Raw genomic sequence first — 16,797 nt, 5'->3', positions numbered from 1 at the left:
AGCAGCACCAGTAGTGCCTCAGCACCAGTAGTGCCTCTTTTCTTTCCCTGGTGCTTTCCTGTGGAGAGGGAACAGTGACCAGCTGGGAGAAGGAGCGCCTCTGAGCGTGCTGCTTTGTGCGCACGGCTGAACCTTCCTGCTGCTCACCCCCTCTCTTGTCCCTGGGCCTTGTTCAGCGTCCTCGTATATTATCTTCTCCCTGCTGAGAGCAGAACTCTCTGCTTCCTCTCCTCGCGGCTCCCAGTGCTGTTTCTTCCCTCTCTGTCATTTTGAACAAGCTGTTCCTTGTCCTGTCTTTTCCATCACACTAACTCTGTGTAACATTTTCACCCCTCCTACCAGGTCCTTCATACCCAGCTTTTATTCTTATTAATCCATGTTTTTTTAGCACCTCTCATTTGGAAAACAAGCGTAGGTAGCTTGCCCTGGGGGGGATGGTGAGGCTGTCAGAATTTCTTGCAATACATGGCAGAACAAGGATTCACCGCTTTATTCTGTAGTTTTAGCATTCTGTAGGTCAGGTTCATCTGCTTTAGCTCAAGAGAATGAAGCGTACTGCTATCTGTACGTGAGACAGAAAGCTTGTGGTAAACTCACGTGCTACTTCTTCACTGAGCAGCACTATGAAGTAGAGGTCTCAAGAGATCTAGGAACAATTGTGGACATGGTCCTGCTCAAAGGAAAAATTATATTATTATTACAAAAGAAAGCAGTCAAGCTTATCTCAAGTTCAGTGTCATCTACCTGTTCCTTCTCCACATGAAAGAAAAAAGCAGAGCAATTTTTATAATTGCACATTTATAGACTGATACATTATTAGTGCTTCTGGTAGTCATAGGAAATAGTTATTTTTGTATGGGAAAGGATCCATTTGTGTCCTCCCTGGGATATAGTAAAGCATTGATCTACAATACCTCTGCAACTTTTTAACTTTTCATGGTATTTCATTAATATTCATATGTTTCCTCCATTAAAAAATGCTAAAACATCCTGAAATGATTAAATTGTCCCACAGAAAGCTAATGCAGAAAGCTAATTCAACAACGAGGCAAACAATGAAAACATAACAAAAACATAAGCAGAGAATGACACTAGAAAATAATTTAATGAAAGGTGATTATGTAATATTTCGTCATGGAGCACCTTGCCATGTGTGACTCTACTATTACCACATCAAGGGTGTGTTGCGTGGCGGTCAGCCAAAACCCATTGTCTTCTATTGTTCTGGGTGTGATCCTGAAATGTTAGCATTTTTCGGGTTGCAGCTGCCGTTTCAAATGTCTGCCGTTGGGTTAAAGACGGAGGGGAGCATCCAGCGTTCGGGACTCACCCCAGCTCACCGTCTGTCTGCATCCAGGTGAAGGCAATCCTCGCCTCATTTCAGGAGTCAGGAGATTGCTGCCTGATTTTTCTTCTTCCTGCGCCACCGTAGATCTGACAGAAGGCAGCAGTGTGGGGGACTGACCTACAGCTGCCAGGACGGCTCCTGCCGAACAGCTTGTGGTCACGTCGCTTCAGCCTCATTGCCTCTGGGGGGGCATCTACACCGTGGCACGCTTGCCCGGGTCTCCTGCGTGGCACCGTATGGTGGCCCCTTAAATCGTAATAACTATGCTTTGTGTTTATTTAGTTCAAAATGCGTGAAGTAAACTGAGGCCGTGTAGCAGCCCTTCTGAGCGGCATCTGGATGGCACTGTGCAGTGGGGCTGTGCTGCGTGCTCGGTGGCGTGGGAATCTGCGTGGTGGGATGGTGAGCTGGCTCCGTTTTGGAGGACCGGCTGGAAAGGACAGTGGCACAGCCTCATCCACGCTGGTCACAGTCGGCAGCCTCCAGGACTCTGCCCTGCCTTCTTCCTAGGGGGAAGCGGTCAGCGAGCTCCAAAGGGGAGCACAAAAGCGGGTGAACATACTCAGATGTGAGTGACTGGGGACCGGGTCCTGGGACTGAACCAAAGAATTAATTTTATCAAACAGAACAGGTGCAGCCTTGCTTCCTTTTCCATCTTTAAAACCTGAATCCCCAGCTTCACTCCAGATGCATCCTCTGGTTCTAAATATATTACACTCTGTTTGAAACTGCTGAGCAGGAACAATCCTTTTTATCTCATTAGTCCTTCTTTTGAGTTTTCATTTGGTTTATGTCCTCCCATTTTTCTTCCTGTCCTCCCCAACCTCCTCTGATTTTCTTGCCCAAACATTTCTTTTGTCACTATTCCTCTCTTCCTTTTCTCAGGCCCACATTGCTCCTCTACATCTGTCATAAAAAATGTCTCTATTTTGCCTTTTTGCCTCCCACCCCTTCTGACTAATTCCCATTCTGTCCTACATTTTCTAGTAGTTCCTGCTTTAGACAGCAACACTGCTCCCAACACACTTTTAATACTGAGACACATGCAGTCAACATCAATGGCAGAATTAGAACAATTAATTACACTGTCAGAATCCTTCAGATGATTTGTTTCCTTTGGAGTCATCGGAGTTTGGAAGAGAAGTAGTTTTCTAGGATCTTCCAGATGTTTTACTTCGAGCAGTGACAGAGAAATGGATTAAGAAAGTTTCATTTCTGTTTGTCATTCGGACTGCTTTCCTGCATTGTTATTTGGAAAACACTGAAGGAGCAAGATGCCAGTGAAGTTATAATGTCATTTTTCATGCTTGAATTATTTATCCTTCTATGCCATTCCTCTCTGTGCTTCCCATTATATTAATTTCCTTTTTTTAGTCCCAGGAGTAATTAGTATTACAACACACAGAGAAGCACTGCTGTAGGAAAGGTTGTATTCATTTACATAGTAACTCCCAGGGGAAAAGAGATGTTATTTTACTCTCCTGGGTAAGCCCAACTACCGTAGAGTTATTTGCACCTAACATTGATCAGTTTGAAAGCTGGGGAAAAAAGAAAAAAGATGTATTTCCTGTTGTTGCTGGATCTCGTTGGTATGAAACCCAAAATGTCTGGGACCCAGCTCAGTTCATCTGCATTTTGAGATCACCTATGTCTTTCAGGTATATACAAAGGTATAGTTTTATCCAAAATCAAGGTCTCAGACTTTGTGTCTGCAAGGCTCAAGCAAATGCTCCAAACAAACATTTTGTGAAACCTCTGTGTACATAGAAAGCTTTTTAAAGAAACCAACCCTTTGTACGCTATGCTTTTTACACAGGCATCCTTATTCTGCTGTGTTCTATTTCACAGCACCTTACAGATAACATTCCCACTGATGTAACACTTGCCTTTTCCACAGCAGCTGAATGTTTTTGAACAACACTGACTCGTGAGCCCCTACAGATTCCAAATTCTTGTCTGCGGGATCGTTGCCAGCCCCGTTGCTCCCTGCCCACCTTTCCTTTGCTGGGTTCTGCTCCCTGCTTCCAGGTAGAAACCACTGATTTACATCCTGTCTTTCAGACCGCTCTTCCAATTTTACAAAAACCTCGGAGTTCTAATCCTCTGCCCCTCCCCGTTTTATGTCTCCCCAGAACTAAATGGGAGATTCCTGTGTATCCCTGCTAAGAGGAAAATTGGGTAGTACAGGCACAAGGAAAGACTTTGTCAGAACGATGCTACCAGCAGGGTGGCAGATAACCAGTCTTTGATTATGGGCTTTTTGGAGTCTGGGGGGGGAAAGGAGAGCTCTGTGGAAGAAGTGCCGTGGGGCGGCAGTGCAGCCCAGGGATGGAAGGGCTCCCGCGGCCGTAGCCAGCCCAGCACTACCCAGGGTCCCAGCAGTGACTCAGGCTTTTTGCATAGGATACTGGAGGTTGCTTAGTTACTTGAGAAATAACATGCGGGTAATATTAAGGGAACGGGCTGAAAATAAACTGGTTACTCTAGAAAGGGTGGGACTGCTTGCTTTCGCTTCCCCAGTTGTATCTGTGGTGTTTATTTCCTTTCCCTGAGCACAAGACGGGGATGTTTTAGTCCCCCATCCGCTGCCATTGCCCCCAGCCCCCTGGCTCCCTCGGGGGAAGGAGTGCCTAGTTTAGATTTGTCCTTCAATAGTTTTGATGTTTATCTGGTTTTAATGACGCTTATAAATTTGAATGGAGTCAAATTTGTACAACCCTCCTCCCCATGCTCCCCACACCAAAGAACACAACTGTACTGGTTGCAAAGCTTTTTTTAGCCTCTGCAAAACCCAAGCCAGTCCTGTGGTATACAGTAAGGGTCATATATCACCCCGAGGTATGTGTCACAACCATTCAATACTAGACTCCTACGAGCTGGAGCCATTTTGCACTAAGCCATGTTGTCTCTGACAACCCTTAGCGGATTCTGATTCATCCCTTGCTCACTTTAGTTTTGTGATGATATGATGCCACTTGCTTTAGCACACGTGCATCTGGATCCGTGTGCAGAAAACCTGCAAATAATTATAGGAGAGAGCACTACGCTTATGAAAGCAGATCAAACAAATAACAATTAAGGATGTTCTTTAATTTGGCTTCCTGAGCTTTGATACTAAAATACAGTCTAGCCCCTTTGTGGAGGACTCAGGAATAAAACTCATCTCTCTAACCTTCACACTTTCAGAAATTCTTTTCTTCTGCCATGATTAACGGCATTCAAAATTATCTTCGATCGTGCAACTAAGGCTGCTCTAAATGCATACAGAGTGGGGAGTGGGGAGTGAATTAAGTAAGAAAACAGACTTCTGTTTTTTAGAGAGGTGAAGAGTAGTCCTGCCAGTCTGACAATTTTCTGTTGGGGTTTTTTTCTTTTCTTGAGGATGGTTGAAAATGCAAGAATTTGTTAAGGGAACTCGGCTAACTTTCACCAAACTGCTGAATCTCTTCTGCTAATCTGCATGTGACTTCCTGCATGACTAGAATGTACCCTGTATTACTTTGTTCCTAGGCTTTAAAATTAAGTACAGCTTTGTTAGAGCTGGGTTCAGCGTCACCTGGTCCTGAGCATTACAAGGCAATGGCGACACAGTGTTTTCTAAATGTTATTTTCTCGGTAACATTAAATGGGATCTTCCATACAATTTTGGCCCCAAACCTCAGAATATTTTGACTATATTATTGGTTTAAATTTGGATATTAGATTTTTGCTTGCATTACTATCAATCAGGCAAGTCCTGAACAAGTGGCCAAAGGCAGCGCCAGCCCAAGGCTTCTCAGCAGTTTTGGGGAGGCTGAGTCGGCTAAGCAAAACTGGGAGCCGTGCCCTGGGCCAGGGGCAGAAAGGGGTGGAGAGAGGTGTGAAACTGTCCGGAGAGCTGTCTGGAGCCGGGCTGGTGGCTCCTGAGGTCTGGGTGGAGATGGGGAGCACGGAGAGCGTGGCCTGCCTGAGCAGCACTGCTGCCCCGTGGACTTCTCTGCCAGCAGCAGCAACCAGCATCGCTTTCCAGGGCCCTGGCATGAGCAAAGCAAGCAGTAGGGCCATGATAATTTTGTTACCTCTGGCAGTCAGCTGTCCTAGGCAAATCCCGGCTTTGCCCATGCTTCTAGCTGACCCCGCACAAAGATGATGCTTTATTCCAGCTGCATATCTCCTTGACGTGTTTCCCGTGCTTACAAACCCTGGGAGTCTTTCCCTGAAGGGCCAATGTGTGCTGCAAACATAGACTTGCTTGCAAAGATATTTGCTAAAGAGTAATTCTCTGTAAAGCCACAGAGGAGGGAGGAAGAGGGGAATGTCTCTGCAGAAAGCAGCTGGTGGAGGCTAGGAAGGGTTGCCTGTGTACCTACCATCTTGATGAGAACAAGATTTATCATACTGGTCTTCTCCAGATGCAATCAAAATCAGTGAGAAGCTTCCTATTGATTTCTCTGTGTTTTCAGTTAAACCCGTTGTGTATCAATATGTGTGTACCTGCAGTCAAACATACAAGCATATAACACTTTGACATAAAACAGGCAAATCATTAAAAGATTTTAAGATTGTGTGTCCTATGTACAGAGTCCAGAAGCACACGATTAACTTCAGCTGTACTTAAACAATGAGTAAACACAAAGAAGAGTTCGTGTTTGAATGCAAACTAATTTTAAGTGTTTGTTAATTTTACAGTGTCTGCCAAATAAGGCAGAGTTTGTGTATTTTTTCTGACTAACTTCAACAGCTTTAGAGTCCCATAAACTTTATACAACAACTATGCCTTAGATTGTTTTACTATACGGTTACCGCATCCCTTTGCTCTACTTTTTCTTCAAGCATCTGTCTCCTATTTCGTACGACAAGCAGTGGTCTACCAGATCCTTTGCCAGCTAGACTCCAGTACTCGCTTGCTGGTGCTATATAATGCAGCTGATGGCAGATTTTCTTTCCCATTAGAAACGTCAACAGTCACTAATTTTAAATTATGTTTGTTGGAACATTTCCCATTTTTTTGCAGGTGGTTATTTTTTTTCCTCAAACAAAGCTAATACTTCAAGTGAGTCAACTGTTTTGATTTATATATTAACCAAATAAAACCAACTTGTAAAATTCTGCTTGCCCATTTACCTGAGGCAAGTACATTTTGGTGAGGAAAGGAACAATGTGAGTTGGATGGAGTGGGTACGGGCAAGGAAAATTCGTGTGTTAGATTTTTCTACAGCATCATGACAGTAATTTTGAGCAAGGCTTATAGCAATTTGTTTTAGTCTCCTGTGAAATGGGTTCATTTTTTTTCCATTAATTTTTCATCAATTTTTCAGTTAGACTAGACAAGCAGACTGAGCATCTGGTTTCCACAAAGACTAGAATACACATTTTTAAGATTTGCGGTGTGGCTGGATAAATATATCTTGCTTGTTTTTTATATGCATTTTATATGTTTTTTTTTTCTCCAGAATTTAACTCCTAAAAACATTTTAAGCCATTCTAATTGCAACATATAGTCTGCTCTTCAGATATTCAGCTCAATCAATGCTTTAAAGAATCTGAAGATTTACGTTGGAAGAAAGAGTTGGGTAAGCCCATTTCAGAAAGCATTATGACCCACATCAATTTCCAATACTAACGTTCATCCCGAGAGAGTTCTAATAGGGAAAACTCAGTGATGGTATTCACGGCTGTCTGTGAGGACTAGGCAGCAGTGAAACCAAGGGATGCACAATATTAGAATATTATTTTTACCTATTTTTCACTTGGGCAGGTTGTTGAAATGGAGGAAGACAAGACTACTGCACAAATTTGGTATATGGGGTCATGACAGTGTGGCCACCAACTGCTTGAAAAGCTACTAAGGAAAGTCGGGCAAACAGAATTTGTGAGACAACATTTCTCAATAGCTGGAAAAGTGTTTGAGACAAGTGATCCAGCTGGCTGACCCACAGCGGTGTAAATGTTGTAGATTTCCAGTGTGGATTTTTTTATAGCTCTTCTAGGAGAAGTTTAGCTGAAAGAGCAGATCAGAAAACAGAAGCAAAGGAAACCTGAGCCAGTGTGAGTTTTCCTGTTATTTTTCCAAATTTTTTGAACACGTACATTTGGTCAGCTGTAAGAGCTCCCTCATTTGTCCTGCACCCTTCTTTCCACTTGTACAGCAGAAGAAAGGCCAGAGGTGCAAATATAAAATGGTGGTGCTTCAGGGTGTTGTATTCAACTGATTTTCCTTCTGGTTTGCCTTAATCTGATGCTCATTTTAGTAATTAGATTCTGCACTTGGCCTACCTATAACTGAAATATTTATAAAGACTCATGTAGTCTGAAGCTTGCTTGTTAGCTATACGTTAAAGAATGTTCAAGAGCATAAATTATTCCAGGAAGGGAATGGAATAAAATACTCAACAATTTGCCTCTGGACTGACTTTTCCTGGACAGTAGATAGGAATAACTTCTTCATTTCTCCCAGCGCATGTAGTTTTGATTCAGCCATGCCCCTGTTGCAGATTGCCCATGCCAGCAAAAAGACGTATCACTAGGATGACCAAAACATGTTGCAGAGAACTATATGCCTTGAATCAGCCTAAATGTTTGACACTAAAGGTGCTGTCCTGCCCTCATGAGTGTAATTAATTTTCTTCTTAATACGTTAGAATTAATGTAAGCCCCACAATGACACTGAAATGAGCACTTGAGGCTATTACTGTAGCATTTTATATTAAAGACAGCTTTTTTTTTTTTTTAAATAAACTGTCAGCCCCATGAGAGCCAGACACTGTCACCCTCTGAGACTCATTACCGCTTAGATCAGGGCTACTTAACAGTTTAGTGGGACAAATGCCAGTTTGGGGCACATCTGCTGTCCATTTGCGCTGCTTTCTCAACTCACTTAGATGGAATTATTGCTCATCAAAGGGCCCAAGCATGTGCAATCACGATAAGTCTGAACTGTTAGAGGCTGAGTAAAATCACCGCACGAGCTGCCAGCTGCCTTCTCTGATCTAGACTGTTACTCTCTGGTATTATTTCTTACCAGACCTCGGTTTTGTAAGGCTGTTATTCCTTCCATAGCTGGAAAACTGCTGTAACTCAGCAGATGAGCACTTAACGGAGAAGAGATTTTTGTTAACAAGACTATCATTCAGCATCAGGAAAGTCACAGTCAAGTGTAACCCTTTGTAATACCAGACGACCAATCTAAGAATATAACGAGTCTATGAGAAATTGAAACACAAGGACCTCAAAACGAGAGTTTCTGACAATACTTCTTTTCAAGCCATTGTTACAAGGACATTAATTCTGAAAACAAAGGCTTGCGTCCTCTTCTTGCATGTACAAAGCTACGTTGTTATCAGTGGGATGCTTATATGCAAGAAAAGCTGTGGATCTGCCTGCCTGCCCTGAAGGCTCCTTGAAAAATCTCTCAGCAGCCAGCTGATGAGGTTCTTAATGATCTGAACATTTGATGTTGTCAAACTGAAGTTTGACATGATTAAAAGCAATATAAAAGTAGCCAGGCTTGTTTCAGAAACCCATAGTCATGTAGTAATCTGTGTGCAAAAAGTCCCTTTGCAATTAAGGACTTAATGATACTGATTTGACTAGTCCTGTAAGAAATGGTCACTTGGGTGAGTAAAAGCAGAAGACCTGAATCCGTATATTTCAGAGAGTGGTGAAAAACTCAGATCATAATGAAAATTGATTTTGAGATTACTGCCTTTTTTTTTATGTTCTTCATCTTAGCAGTTTCACATCTGTCAAACTTCACTCATATCAGGGAAACGCTTTGGGACTTTCAGTGGTGGGAGTAAGTCTTATGAAATTGCATGCAGGTAATGCTGGCATGTCTTGATTTATATTGCTCCTTCAAATGGAGATCCATTAAGAATAATTTTGAAAAATCCATGTTTTGAATAGATTTTTTAAAAAGATCTTCTTCTGTCACGGAAAAGCAGCATCATATAGAGACACTATCAAAAAAATCAAGTAATCTGCGTGTCAGAAGAAATTCAGATGTGCTAACATGGTCCCCTATCTTGCTAATTTGGGCTAGCTTGGGCATTTTTGCATAGCAGCTATGCTTTATTTGTGTGTGCATGTTTGCATACATAAAATGGTACACAAACAGTATAGATCTCCCTCTGAGAAATTAAGTTTGAAGGTGGCATTATTTATGTTCTCAATTGAATAATGAGAGCTTTCCGCCTTTTGTAAGCAAACTTTCTCAGAGAAGAATCCAATGCACACAAAAACAGAAGAAGGAGGCAAGAACAGGGTGCCATCCACACAGAGCATAAAGTCAGAGCAAAGGCACAGAGAAAACAGGTTTCCAGTAAATGTCTGTCATGCAAAACAGAAAGAATGCCAGTATTAGGAACACAAACAAAATGTGCCTCAAAGCAAACATGTACATGAAGATGTTGCATTGGCAGACAGAAGAGTACAGGGAGTACAGTGCATGAAATTGGAGAACACCTCTAAGGCCAAAAGGTGAACAGCAGTGGTGCGTTTTTTTCTTGGGGGTTGTTCTGTGTCAATAGCCATCCACTGTGGACAATAAAAGCCTGTGATTTCATGCAAAAGTTCATACTAGAAATAGGATTTAAATGGGAGTGAAATATAAAATAAATTCAAAATTACTTAGGGACAACAATTTAACAAAAATGCAAATAAGAAATCAGAACCATAAGGGCAAACGAAAGGATTCACAGGTTTACCTGAAAAATGGTGGGGTCATCTTAAATGGTTTCATAGACATAGAAGTGAGGCATACTGTCTGAGCTCATTATTTAGACTTTATGGTCATTGGAGAGAGGTAAACAATCCTACAGAATGGTTCACTTTACCCTAAAGTATCACCAGTAAAATAAATGGCCCTCTGGAAGAGATTGGTTTAGAATATGTACTTCATTTCAAATGGCCATATGTAGGTAAGAAGAATGACACGTAACATGATCACAATAGAAAAGAAAGGCAGGAGTTAAACTGCCTTTAGTTGGTACTAAGTAGAATAAACCAAAAAATGTTAAAGGGACCCTCTCAACCATGAAAACAAATATCTTGGCTTCAGTGTCACAACTTCAAAGCAATGCATGCTTACTATGCATCTAGGATTAGATGCAAGCTCAGAGCAAAGAAAGGTTAGTAGGTGGGTTTCATAGAAGCATAGAATGGTTTGGGTTGGAAGGGAGCTTAAAGATCATGTAGTTCCAAGCCCCCTGCCATGGGCAGGGACACCTTCCACTAGCCCAGGCTGCTCAAAGCCCCATCCAACCCGGCCTGGACCACTGCCAGGGATGGAACTTCTCTGGGCAACATGTTCCAGTGTCTCACCACCCTCATTTCATCGGTGCATTTGTACTCATTAAAATAACAGAGGATATTACAGGTTTTGCTGCCATTAAAATTTTTTTTTCATTTAAGGAGAAACAGAAGCACAAAAAGAACTCAGGATTTTGGTGATACTCATCTTTTGCCTCCTCCAACAGTTTCTGAAATAGCATTTTCATTTCCTTTTTCATAGCTCCTGTAAAACAAGCAAAACACACAATAACTTTTTAACTGCACTTCCAATGGATTTCGGAGATTTTTTTCCTTTGGTGTGGCCAGTGCTGAAATAATGCAGATACCTTTAGTGTATTTTTTTTAAGCACACTAAAAAAGAAGAGGAATTTTACCATCTCTTCATGCTCTGACCCTGCCAAATGCTACATGAGCTGAAATTTGCAGAGGAGTTTGGCTTAGTCTTAGAATTTGGCTTAGAGGCTGTGGATGCCCCCTCCCTGGAAGTGTTCAAGGCCAGGTTGGATGGGGCTTTGAGCAGCCTAGCCTGGTGGAAGGTCTAGTAAACAAGAGATAGGGATATGTCTGATTCATAGCTTTCCAATGACGAAGCTATATGACCGGCATTTTTTAACTGAGAATTACACCGTTTCTAAAACCCTTTAAATTTCCAGCCTCTGGTAGTTAATAACTATAATGGAAATCAGAGTGACATTCTCTAGCTTGCCAGCCAAATTAGCCCCAATCCTGCAAATACTTTTGCAGAGGCTTAACTTTACATCCAGGAAAGCAGACCCCAATACAGGTCTGCTCATTTTAGTAAAATAAAGCATATGTCTAGTGATTGCACAGTTGCAGGGAAGGAGAGAGGCAGGATGAAAGGAAATCCTAAATTGGTTCAGTCCCCTTCATTGTGTAATTTACAAATTGGATTGCAGGGAGCTTTCATGTGCCATGTGGTCTAATTTGCAACGGGATGAATTTCATCAACACTTACAAGAAGTCCTGTTTCTTCTACATATGTGAATTGGCACAAGATAACATTCTCTAAGGAACCCCTAATCCTTGGCCTTCTTACCCGAAAAAAAAGTTATGTACAACTGGAGAGCTCACATCTAGTTATGATTTATTGTTCCGTTTCAGGACATAGCTGATACACAGAAGAGCCAACTGTCCTTTTGAATACGGAACATCCTGCCTTTTCTAAGAGAAAATTAAGAAACTGGTACAGAATGGACTTGAGCATCACCTCGGGTTGCTTTGAGCAGAACTGTGGGAATACCTAGTATTTGGTAGTTTGTCAAAAGCTTTGAGTCCAGACTTTTTAACCACTTCCTAGAAGCAAAGAAATGTGGAAGATTAATGTGAAGATTCAGAAGTACTGTTAATATTATGTAACAAAATTGTGACTCTTGCAAATTTTGGACTTCAGGCAGTAACCTGGAAGGCTTGGGAAAGGTTTCATTCATCGCTGTGGAAATACAGATAATTATTAAGAAATACTTATTATAATCCATGCTTGAATAAAATGGGAAGTAGTGTGAAGAATCAGGAAAATTATTTTATCTTTTTTTATAGTGCTGATACTGGAATACTGTGTACTGTTCTGAAAGCCCTATGCAGAAAGAAAGTGAAAAAACAAGTAACTCAAAATGGTTATAATGCTTTACAGTGATAAATTTAAAGAGCACAACCTGTTTATATACACAAAATAAGCTTTTCATACATAAAATATCACCCTTGATAGTTTTACCATGGACAATCTAGTAGAGAAAAACATAACAAGAATCAATGGCCAGAAAATTTGAGCTACTAGGAAAAAAAGCACATATCTTTAATAGCGGTGATAATGACACCCAAATAAATTACCAAGAGATGTTTGGGGTTCTGCATCCTCAAACTGAAATTGTTTGAAATGCTTTCCAGAGCTGAGCACAAGTTATTAGACTCAATATATGAGTCACTGGATGCCATTCCATGGATGACATTATGCAGGAAATCAGGCTGGTGGTGTAACAACTTTACTAATCTATGAATATACTAATCAGATTTTATTGGCCAAACTTTGCTATTCCTGTGGACTTTCTTGCAGATTTTAATACCATTATTAATATTTATCAAAGCAATAGAGATAAATTACAAATTATTTTCTACTCTTTAGCCTTATGTATTGTCTCCATATGTTGCAACAGAGAAGGCAAAGTCATTATTTCATTTTCTGAGGAAGTATTCTACCCGAGAGCGTTGATGAATCATAGTTTGTTAGGGTGGCCCCTGCAAGTCTGCTTGAAAATATTCATGACATTACTGTGGTTGCAATTTGCCCATTAGTGGTAGGATAAAAATAAGCTTCACAGCTGTCAGGATTTATAGAGTCATATGTGAAAATATAATTTTGGGGGGTCAGAAAATGAGATCAAAAAGTTACTTTAAACTGAGAACAAAAATAATATATTTACTGACCAATTTATTTCTAACTTGATATCTCACATAAGCCTTTCATTAAGCCTTCCCTAAGTTTGACTGTTAAGGGACCAAATGTATTTTGTCATCTGGTTTTATTTTCAGGAAATTATGGCTCAATTTTAAGACATTTATAATAAATGTCTTAAAGGAAAGTTTGAGGGAAAGTAACATTAAATCATATTCCAAACAGCAATTCCAAGACAAAATCATTGTTAAAATTCTGATTATTAATGTGTTGTATTTATTAAGACAAATGTGACATTACATTTGAGTTTACCAGCCCGTGGTTGGAGTTGTAGATATATTTTTTAATGCAGATGACATAATATCTGTGATGAAAAGTGAGCTCTCATGCTGTTTTCAGAAAAAAAACATCCAAAGTAGCTCTGACTGCACAGAGAATTACACTGCTGCAAAAATAGTCTACCCTAAGGTTTCATCTGGTTGCTGATTTACGAACGTGGGCAATACAATGTTGCTTTAAAATAGAAATCTAAAATTCATGCAACTCCTTCCACAGACTGGTAACCTCAAATGCATCTTATTAAATGCCCTGTGTTAATAATTTACTTAATTTTAATAATTACTGTGATTTGCTGTTTGGGATACAATTTGATTTTACTTTTCCTCAGATTTGCCTTTATAATGCCTTAAAACTGAGTCATAACTCTCCCCCCAAAATCACATGACAAAATTTATTTGATTCTTTACTAATCAATGTCTAAAGTTTTTCATACAACATGAGCTGGAGCAGTTTGGCCAGTGAAAAGTTTTGGCCTTCTACATCTGCACCAGTGTAATTCCCAGTGCAGTAAGAATTTCTCCAGACTGATGCTGGTTTTATAAAGGCAGAACGAGACTCACTTTACACAGTAGGTATTACTCCATTGCACATATCAGTGAACTTCAACTTTTTTTGAGTTGTGGATCTTTCATAGTTTTCCAAGGGAAATACAGATCCCTGGATAGTGATTTTAAATTATAATACCAGTAGTCTTGGGTTTTAAAGTCCCATTTTGAAGACCTTTCAGAAGCAGTCAACAAATCCCCAGGGGTCTGTGGGACATGGTGTGAAAACCACCGCTCCAAAGGCTACTCTTAGAGGAAAAAATTGCCAGCCTAGACTGTGACTGATATAGATCTCTCTCTCTGTTCTGCAGGGCACAAAGCAACCTCAGCTTCAGGTCCCTCCTTCCCCTTGCTGCAGTCACACTGGAAGAGCAGAAGTCCTGATCCATCACAAAGCAAGCATAACTAAAGTACTTATAACTAAACATACATGGAAGAGGGAGAAATCTGACTCCAGACAATTTCTTATTTCCAGTCTCTGAGCAGAACACACCATTTTAGAGCCTATTTCCAAAACAGTGTGCTTCCTCTTCAGCACAGGCGTTGACTCACGCTAAGGAATGTATTCCATTACAGCCTTGCTGGCTTGCACTGTAACTTCATGTAGAACCAGTTAGTTGCTGTGGTGACAGCGACCAACAAACAGAAAAAAATCAAGAACTCTTTCAGGACTGGTCAGAGCAGTTTAATGGCAGCATCCATGCTTAAAACTTTAAAACTTTCTTGTTTTGCTCTCTTTTAAAAGGAGACCCAACGTGTAATATTGTCCTAAGGCCACTTATTTCTCCTCCTGAGATACTGTTTCGCACATCTTGTAAATTATTCCAGCTATAGAGACTGTAATCTATAGCCATTATTTCAAGCAAATCTGGAGTTTATCTGCCTAATAACAAATCGAACCACAGTTAAACTTCGTGAAACCCCATGGTCTTTTGGAGAGGTACGTGAAGACGGAATCTAAGCTTGTTGGTGCAGATAATGTTCATCTAGTGCTGAAGTCAGTACAATACCTTTGTAGCCTGAAATCAACTATAACATTCAATAGGGATGTTTGGACAATAAGGTACCATAAATCTAACATTGCATTGTTTTAAGAGAGAGGTACAAACTCCCTGAAAACTCACAACAAATAAAGGTCATAACTATCTTCATTATTGCTTTCATTTTCTAACTTCTTAACAATTTCAAGAAAGGCATAGTGTGGGATGCAGTCTATGAAAAGGTGGAGATTTCTCATTTTAAAGAGGAAAAAATATTTTACAAGTCCCTTATTCAGTCTCAAGCTTGGTAATGTTTAGCTCTGCAGATGCAATCCAGTGACAATGAGACGAGAGTAGACTGTGCTTCAGGTTACTGCAAGGATGCCGAGTTATTATCTGCTCTATGCTGAAGGAGATGGAGGGTTGGGGAAAAGGAGGTTACTTAGGGTTCATTTAGAAAGGAGGAGATTCATATATCAGGAGGAGATTATTGTGTTCTCTTTGCTCAGATTATTTTGTTCAGTTTAAGCAATAAAGAACCAAGGGAAAGATCTTACTACAGGCAAGTTTGGTCTTTCTTGTTCAATCCCTCCACTGTTTATAGTGGCTGCTAAAAACTGTGATTACAGTTGTGTCCATTGCACAGCTGTAAAAGAACTGAGTTTCTCTTCTTCTCTCAATACATTTTGTTTTAGAAGAGTGTTGTAGTTACGGTTGATCGTGAAAAATTTTCTAGCTATGAAGCTCATGGACCTCCTGAAGTGTCAGGAAAACCCAAGCAGAAGTTATACATATGCATATATGTGCCTGTAAGTACATATATTTGTATGCATGTGTGTGTCTGTATATTTCATTAATATATGCTGTATTATTATTATAGTTAGATAATTCTCCTCCCATTACTTTTATTGCTATATTTGTTAATTTACCATGTATCCTCAAGAGACTTTATTAACATCGGCAGGATAAGCCTAACGGCTGTTGTGATGTCTAGACAAAAGGAATTAAAGACACAGCAGAAATACTTACTCAAGATTTCGCTTCTGTGGGAAGTTTCTCTCTCACTCTTACAAGCTTTTTAAAGTAACTTCATTAAGGATTTAATGTAATAACTGATGCGTGCTGTAATGGAGTAAGTGTAAGCATTTTACATGTATTTACAGTTAGCTGGGCAGACTCTCCCTGCCTAATATCAAAGCCGATTTAATGTTGTGGGTTTGAAATTAAACCAGGAATGTTAAATCTCTAGGACTGTCACTGCAAATGAAAAATAATCACATCAGTTAGACTGGTATGATGGAAATCCTGCACTATTTTGAAAAGAAGAGAAGGTAAACCCACACTTAGAACAGCAGCAGACAGAAAAAAGGAAAAAGCAAAAACTTGGGGTATCTCTGTGTGGGAAACACAATCCAGAGAAGATCCAGATCTGCATAGATTCTAGGTCAGAGATAAAAATCTTGTTTGAGTTCCTACCAAACCACCAGACAAAACATCCAGCTGCATCCTCCTGTTACAATTGCTGCAACAAGAGAATTAATGGGAGGAGGTGCTGACAGTTCTGTTCCCAAACTTACATCTTGATTTTAATTCTCTCACATCTTCCAAGTTACTGACATTAAGGTGTCTTCTACAAAGAGGACCTGAGATTTGAAAGTGAAAGCCAGATAAGTCAGAAGATTGTCATAAGAAAAGGTCAGGAGAAAAGAGAATTGGAAGATAAAAAGGCAGGTCAGGCAGAAGAGGAAGGATCTGATAGAGTGAGGAGGTCCAGAAGAATGTGAGATGGGAAAGGGGTACATCAGAAGATAAAAAGGTTTTGAACAATTTCCATACGTATGAAGATTGAGCTGAGTGAAACTGGTCTGAGTCTCCAACAAATAACTTTGTCAAAATATTCACTGT

General features: G+C 40.4%; 1 long non-coding RNA gene across 1 annotated transcript; it reads left to right on the top strand.

Annotated features, from left to right (window-relative positions):
* The first annotated feature begins 11,185 nt into the window (after nt 1-11,185).
* Nucleotides 11,186-15,925, top strand: LOC138685567 (uncharacterized). The gene is made up of 2 exons (XR_011324861.1): nt 11,186-11,822; nt 14,224-15,925. It is a non-coding gene; the product is annotated as an uncharacterized lncRNA (long non-coding RNA).
* Nucleotides 15,926-16,797: the final 872 nt, after the last annotated feature.

Source organism: Haliaeetus albicilla, chromosome 6 (assembly GCF_947461875.1).
Source record: "Haliaeetus albicilla chromosome 6, bHalAlb1.1, whole genome shotgun sequence".
In the NCBI taxonomy this organism is placed as follows: Eukaryota; Metazoa; Chordata; class Aves; order Accipitriformes; family Accipitridae; genus Haliaeetus; species Haliaeetus albicilla.
Note: the sequence above shows the minus strand (reverse complement) of the source record. Positions and strands in the feature narration are given on the sequence as shown.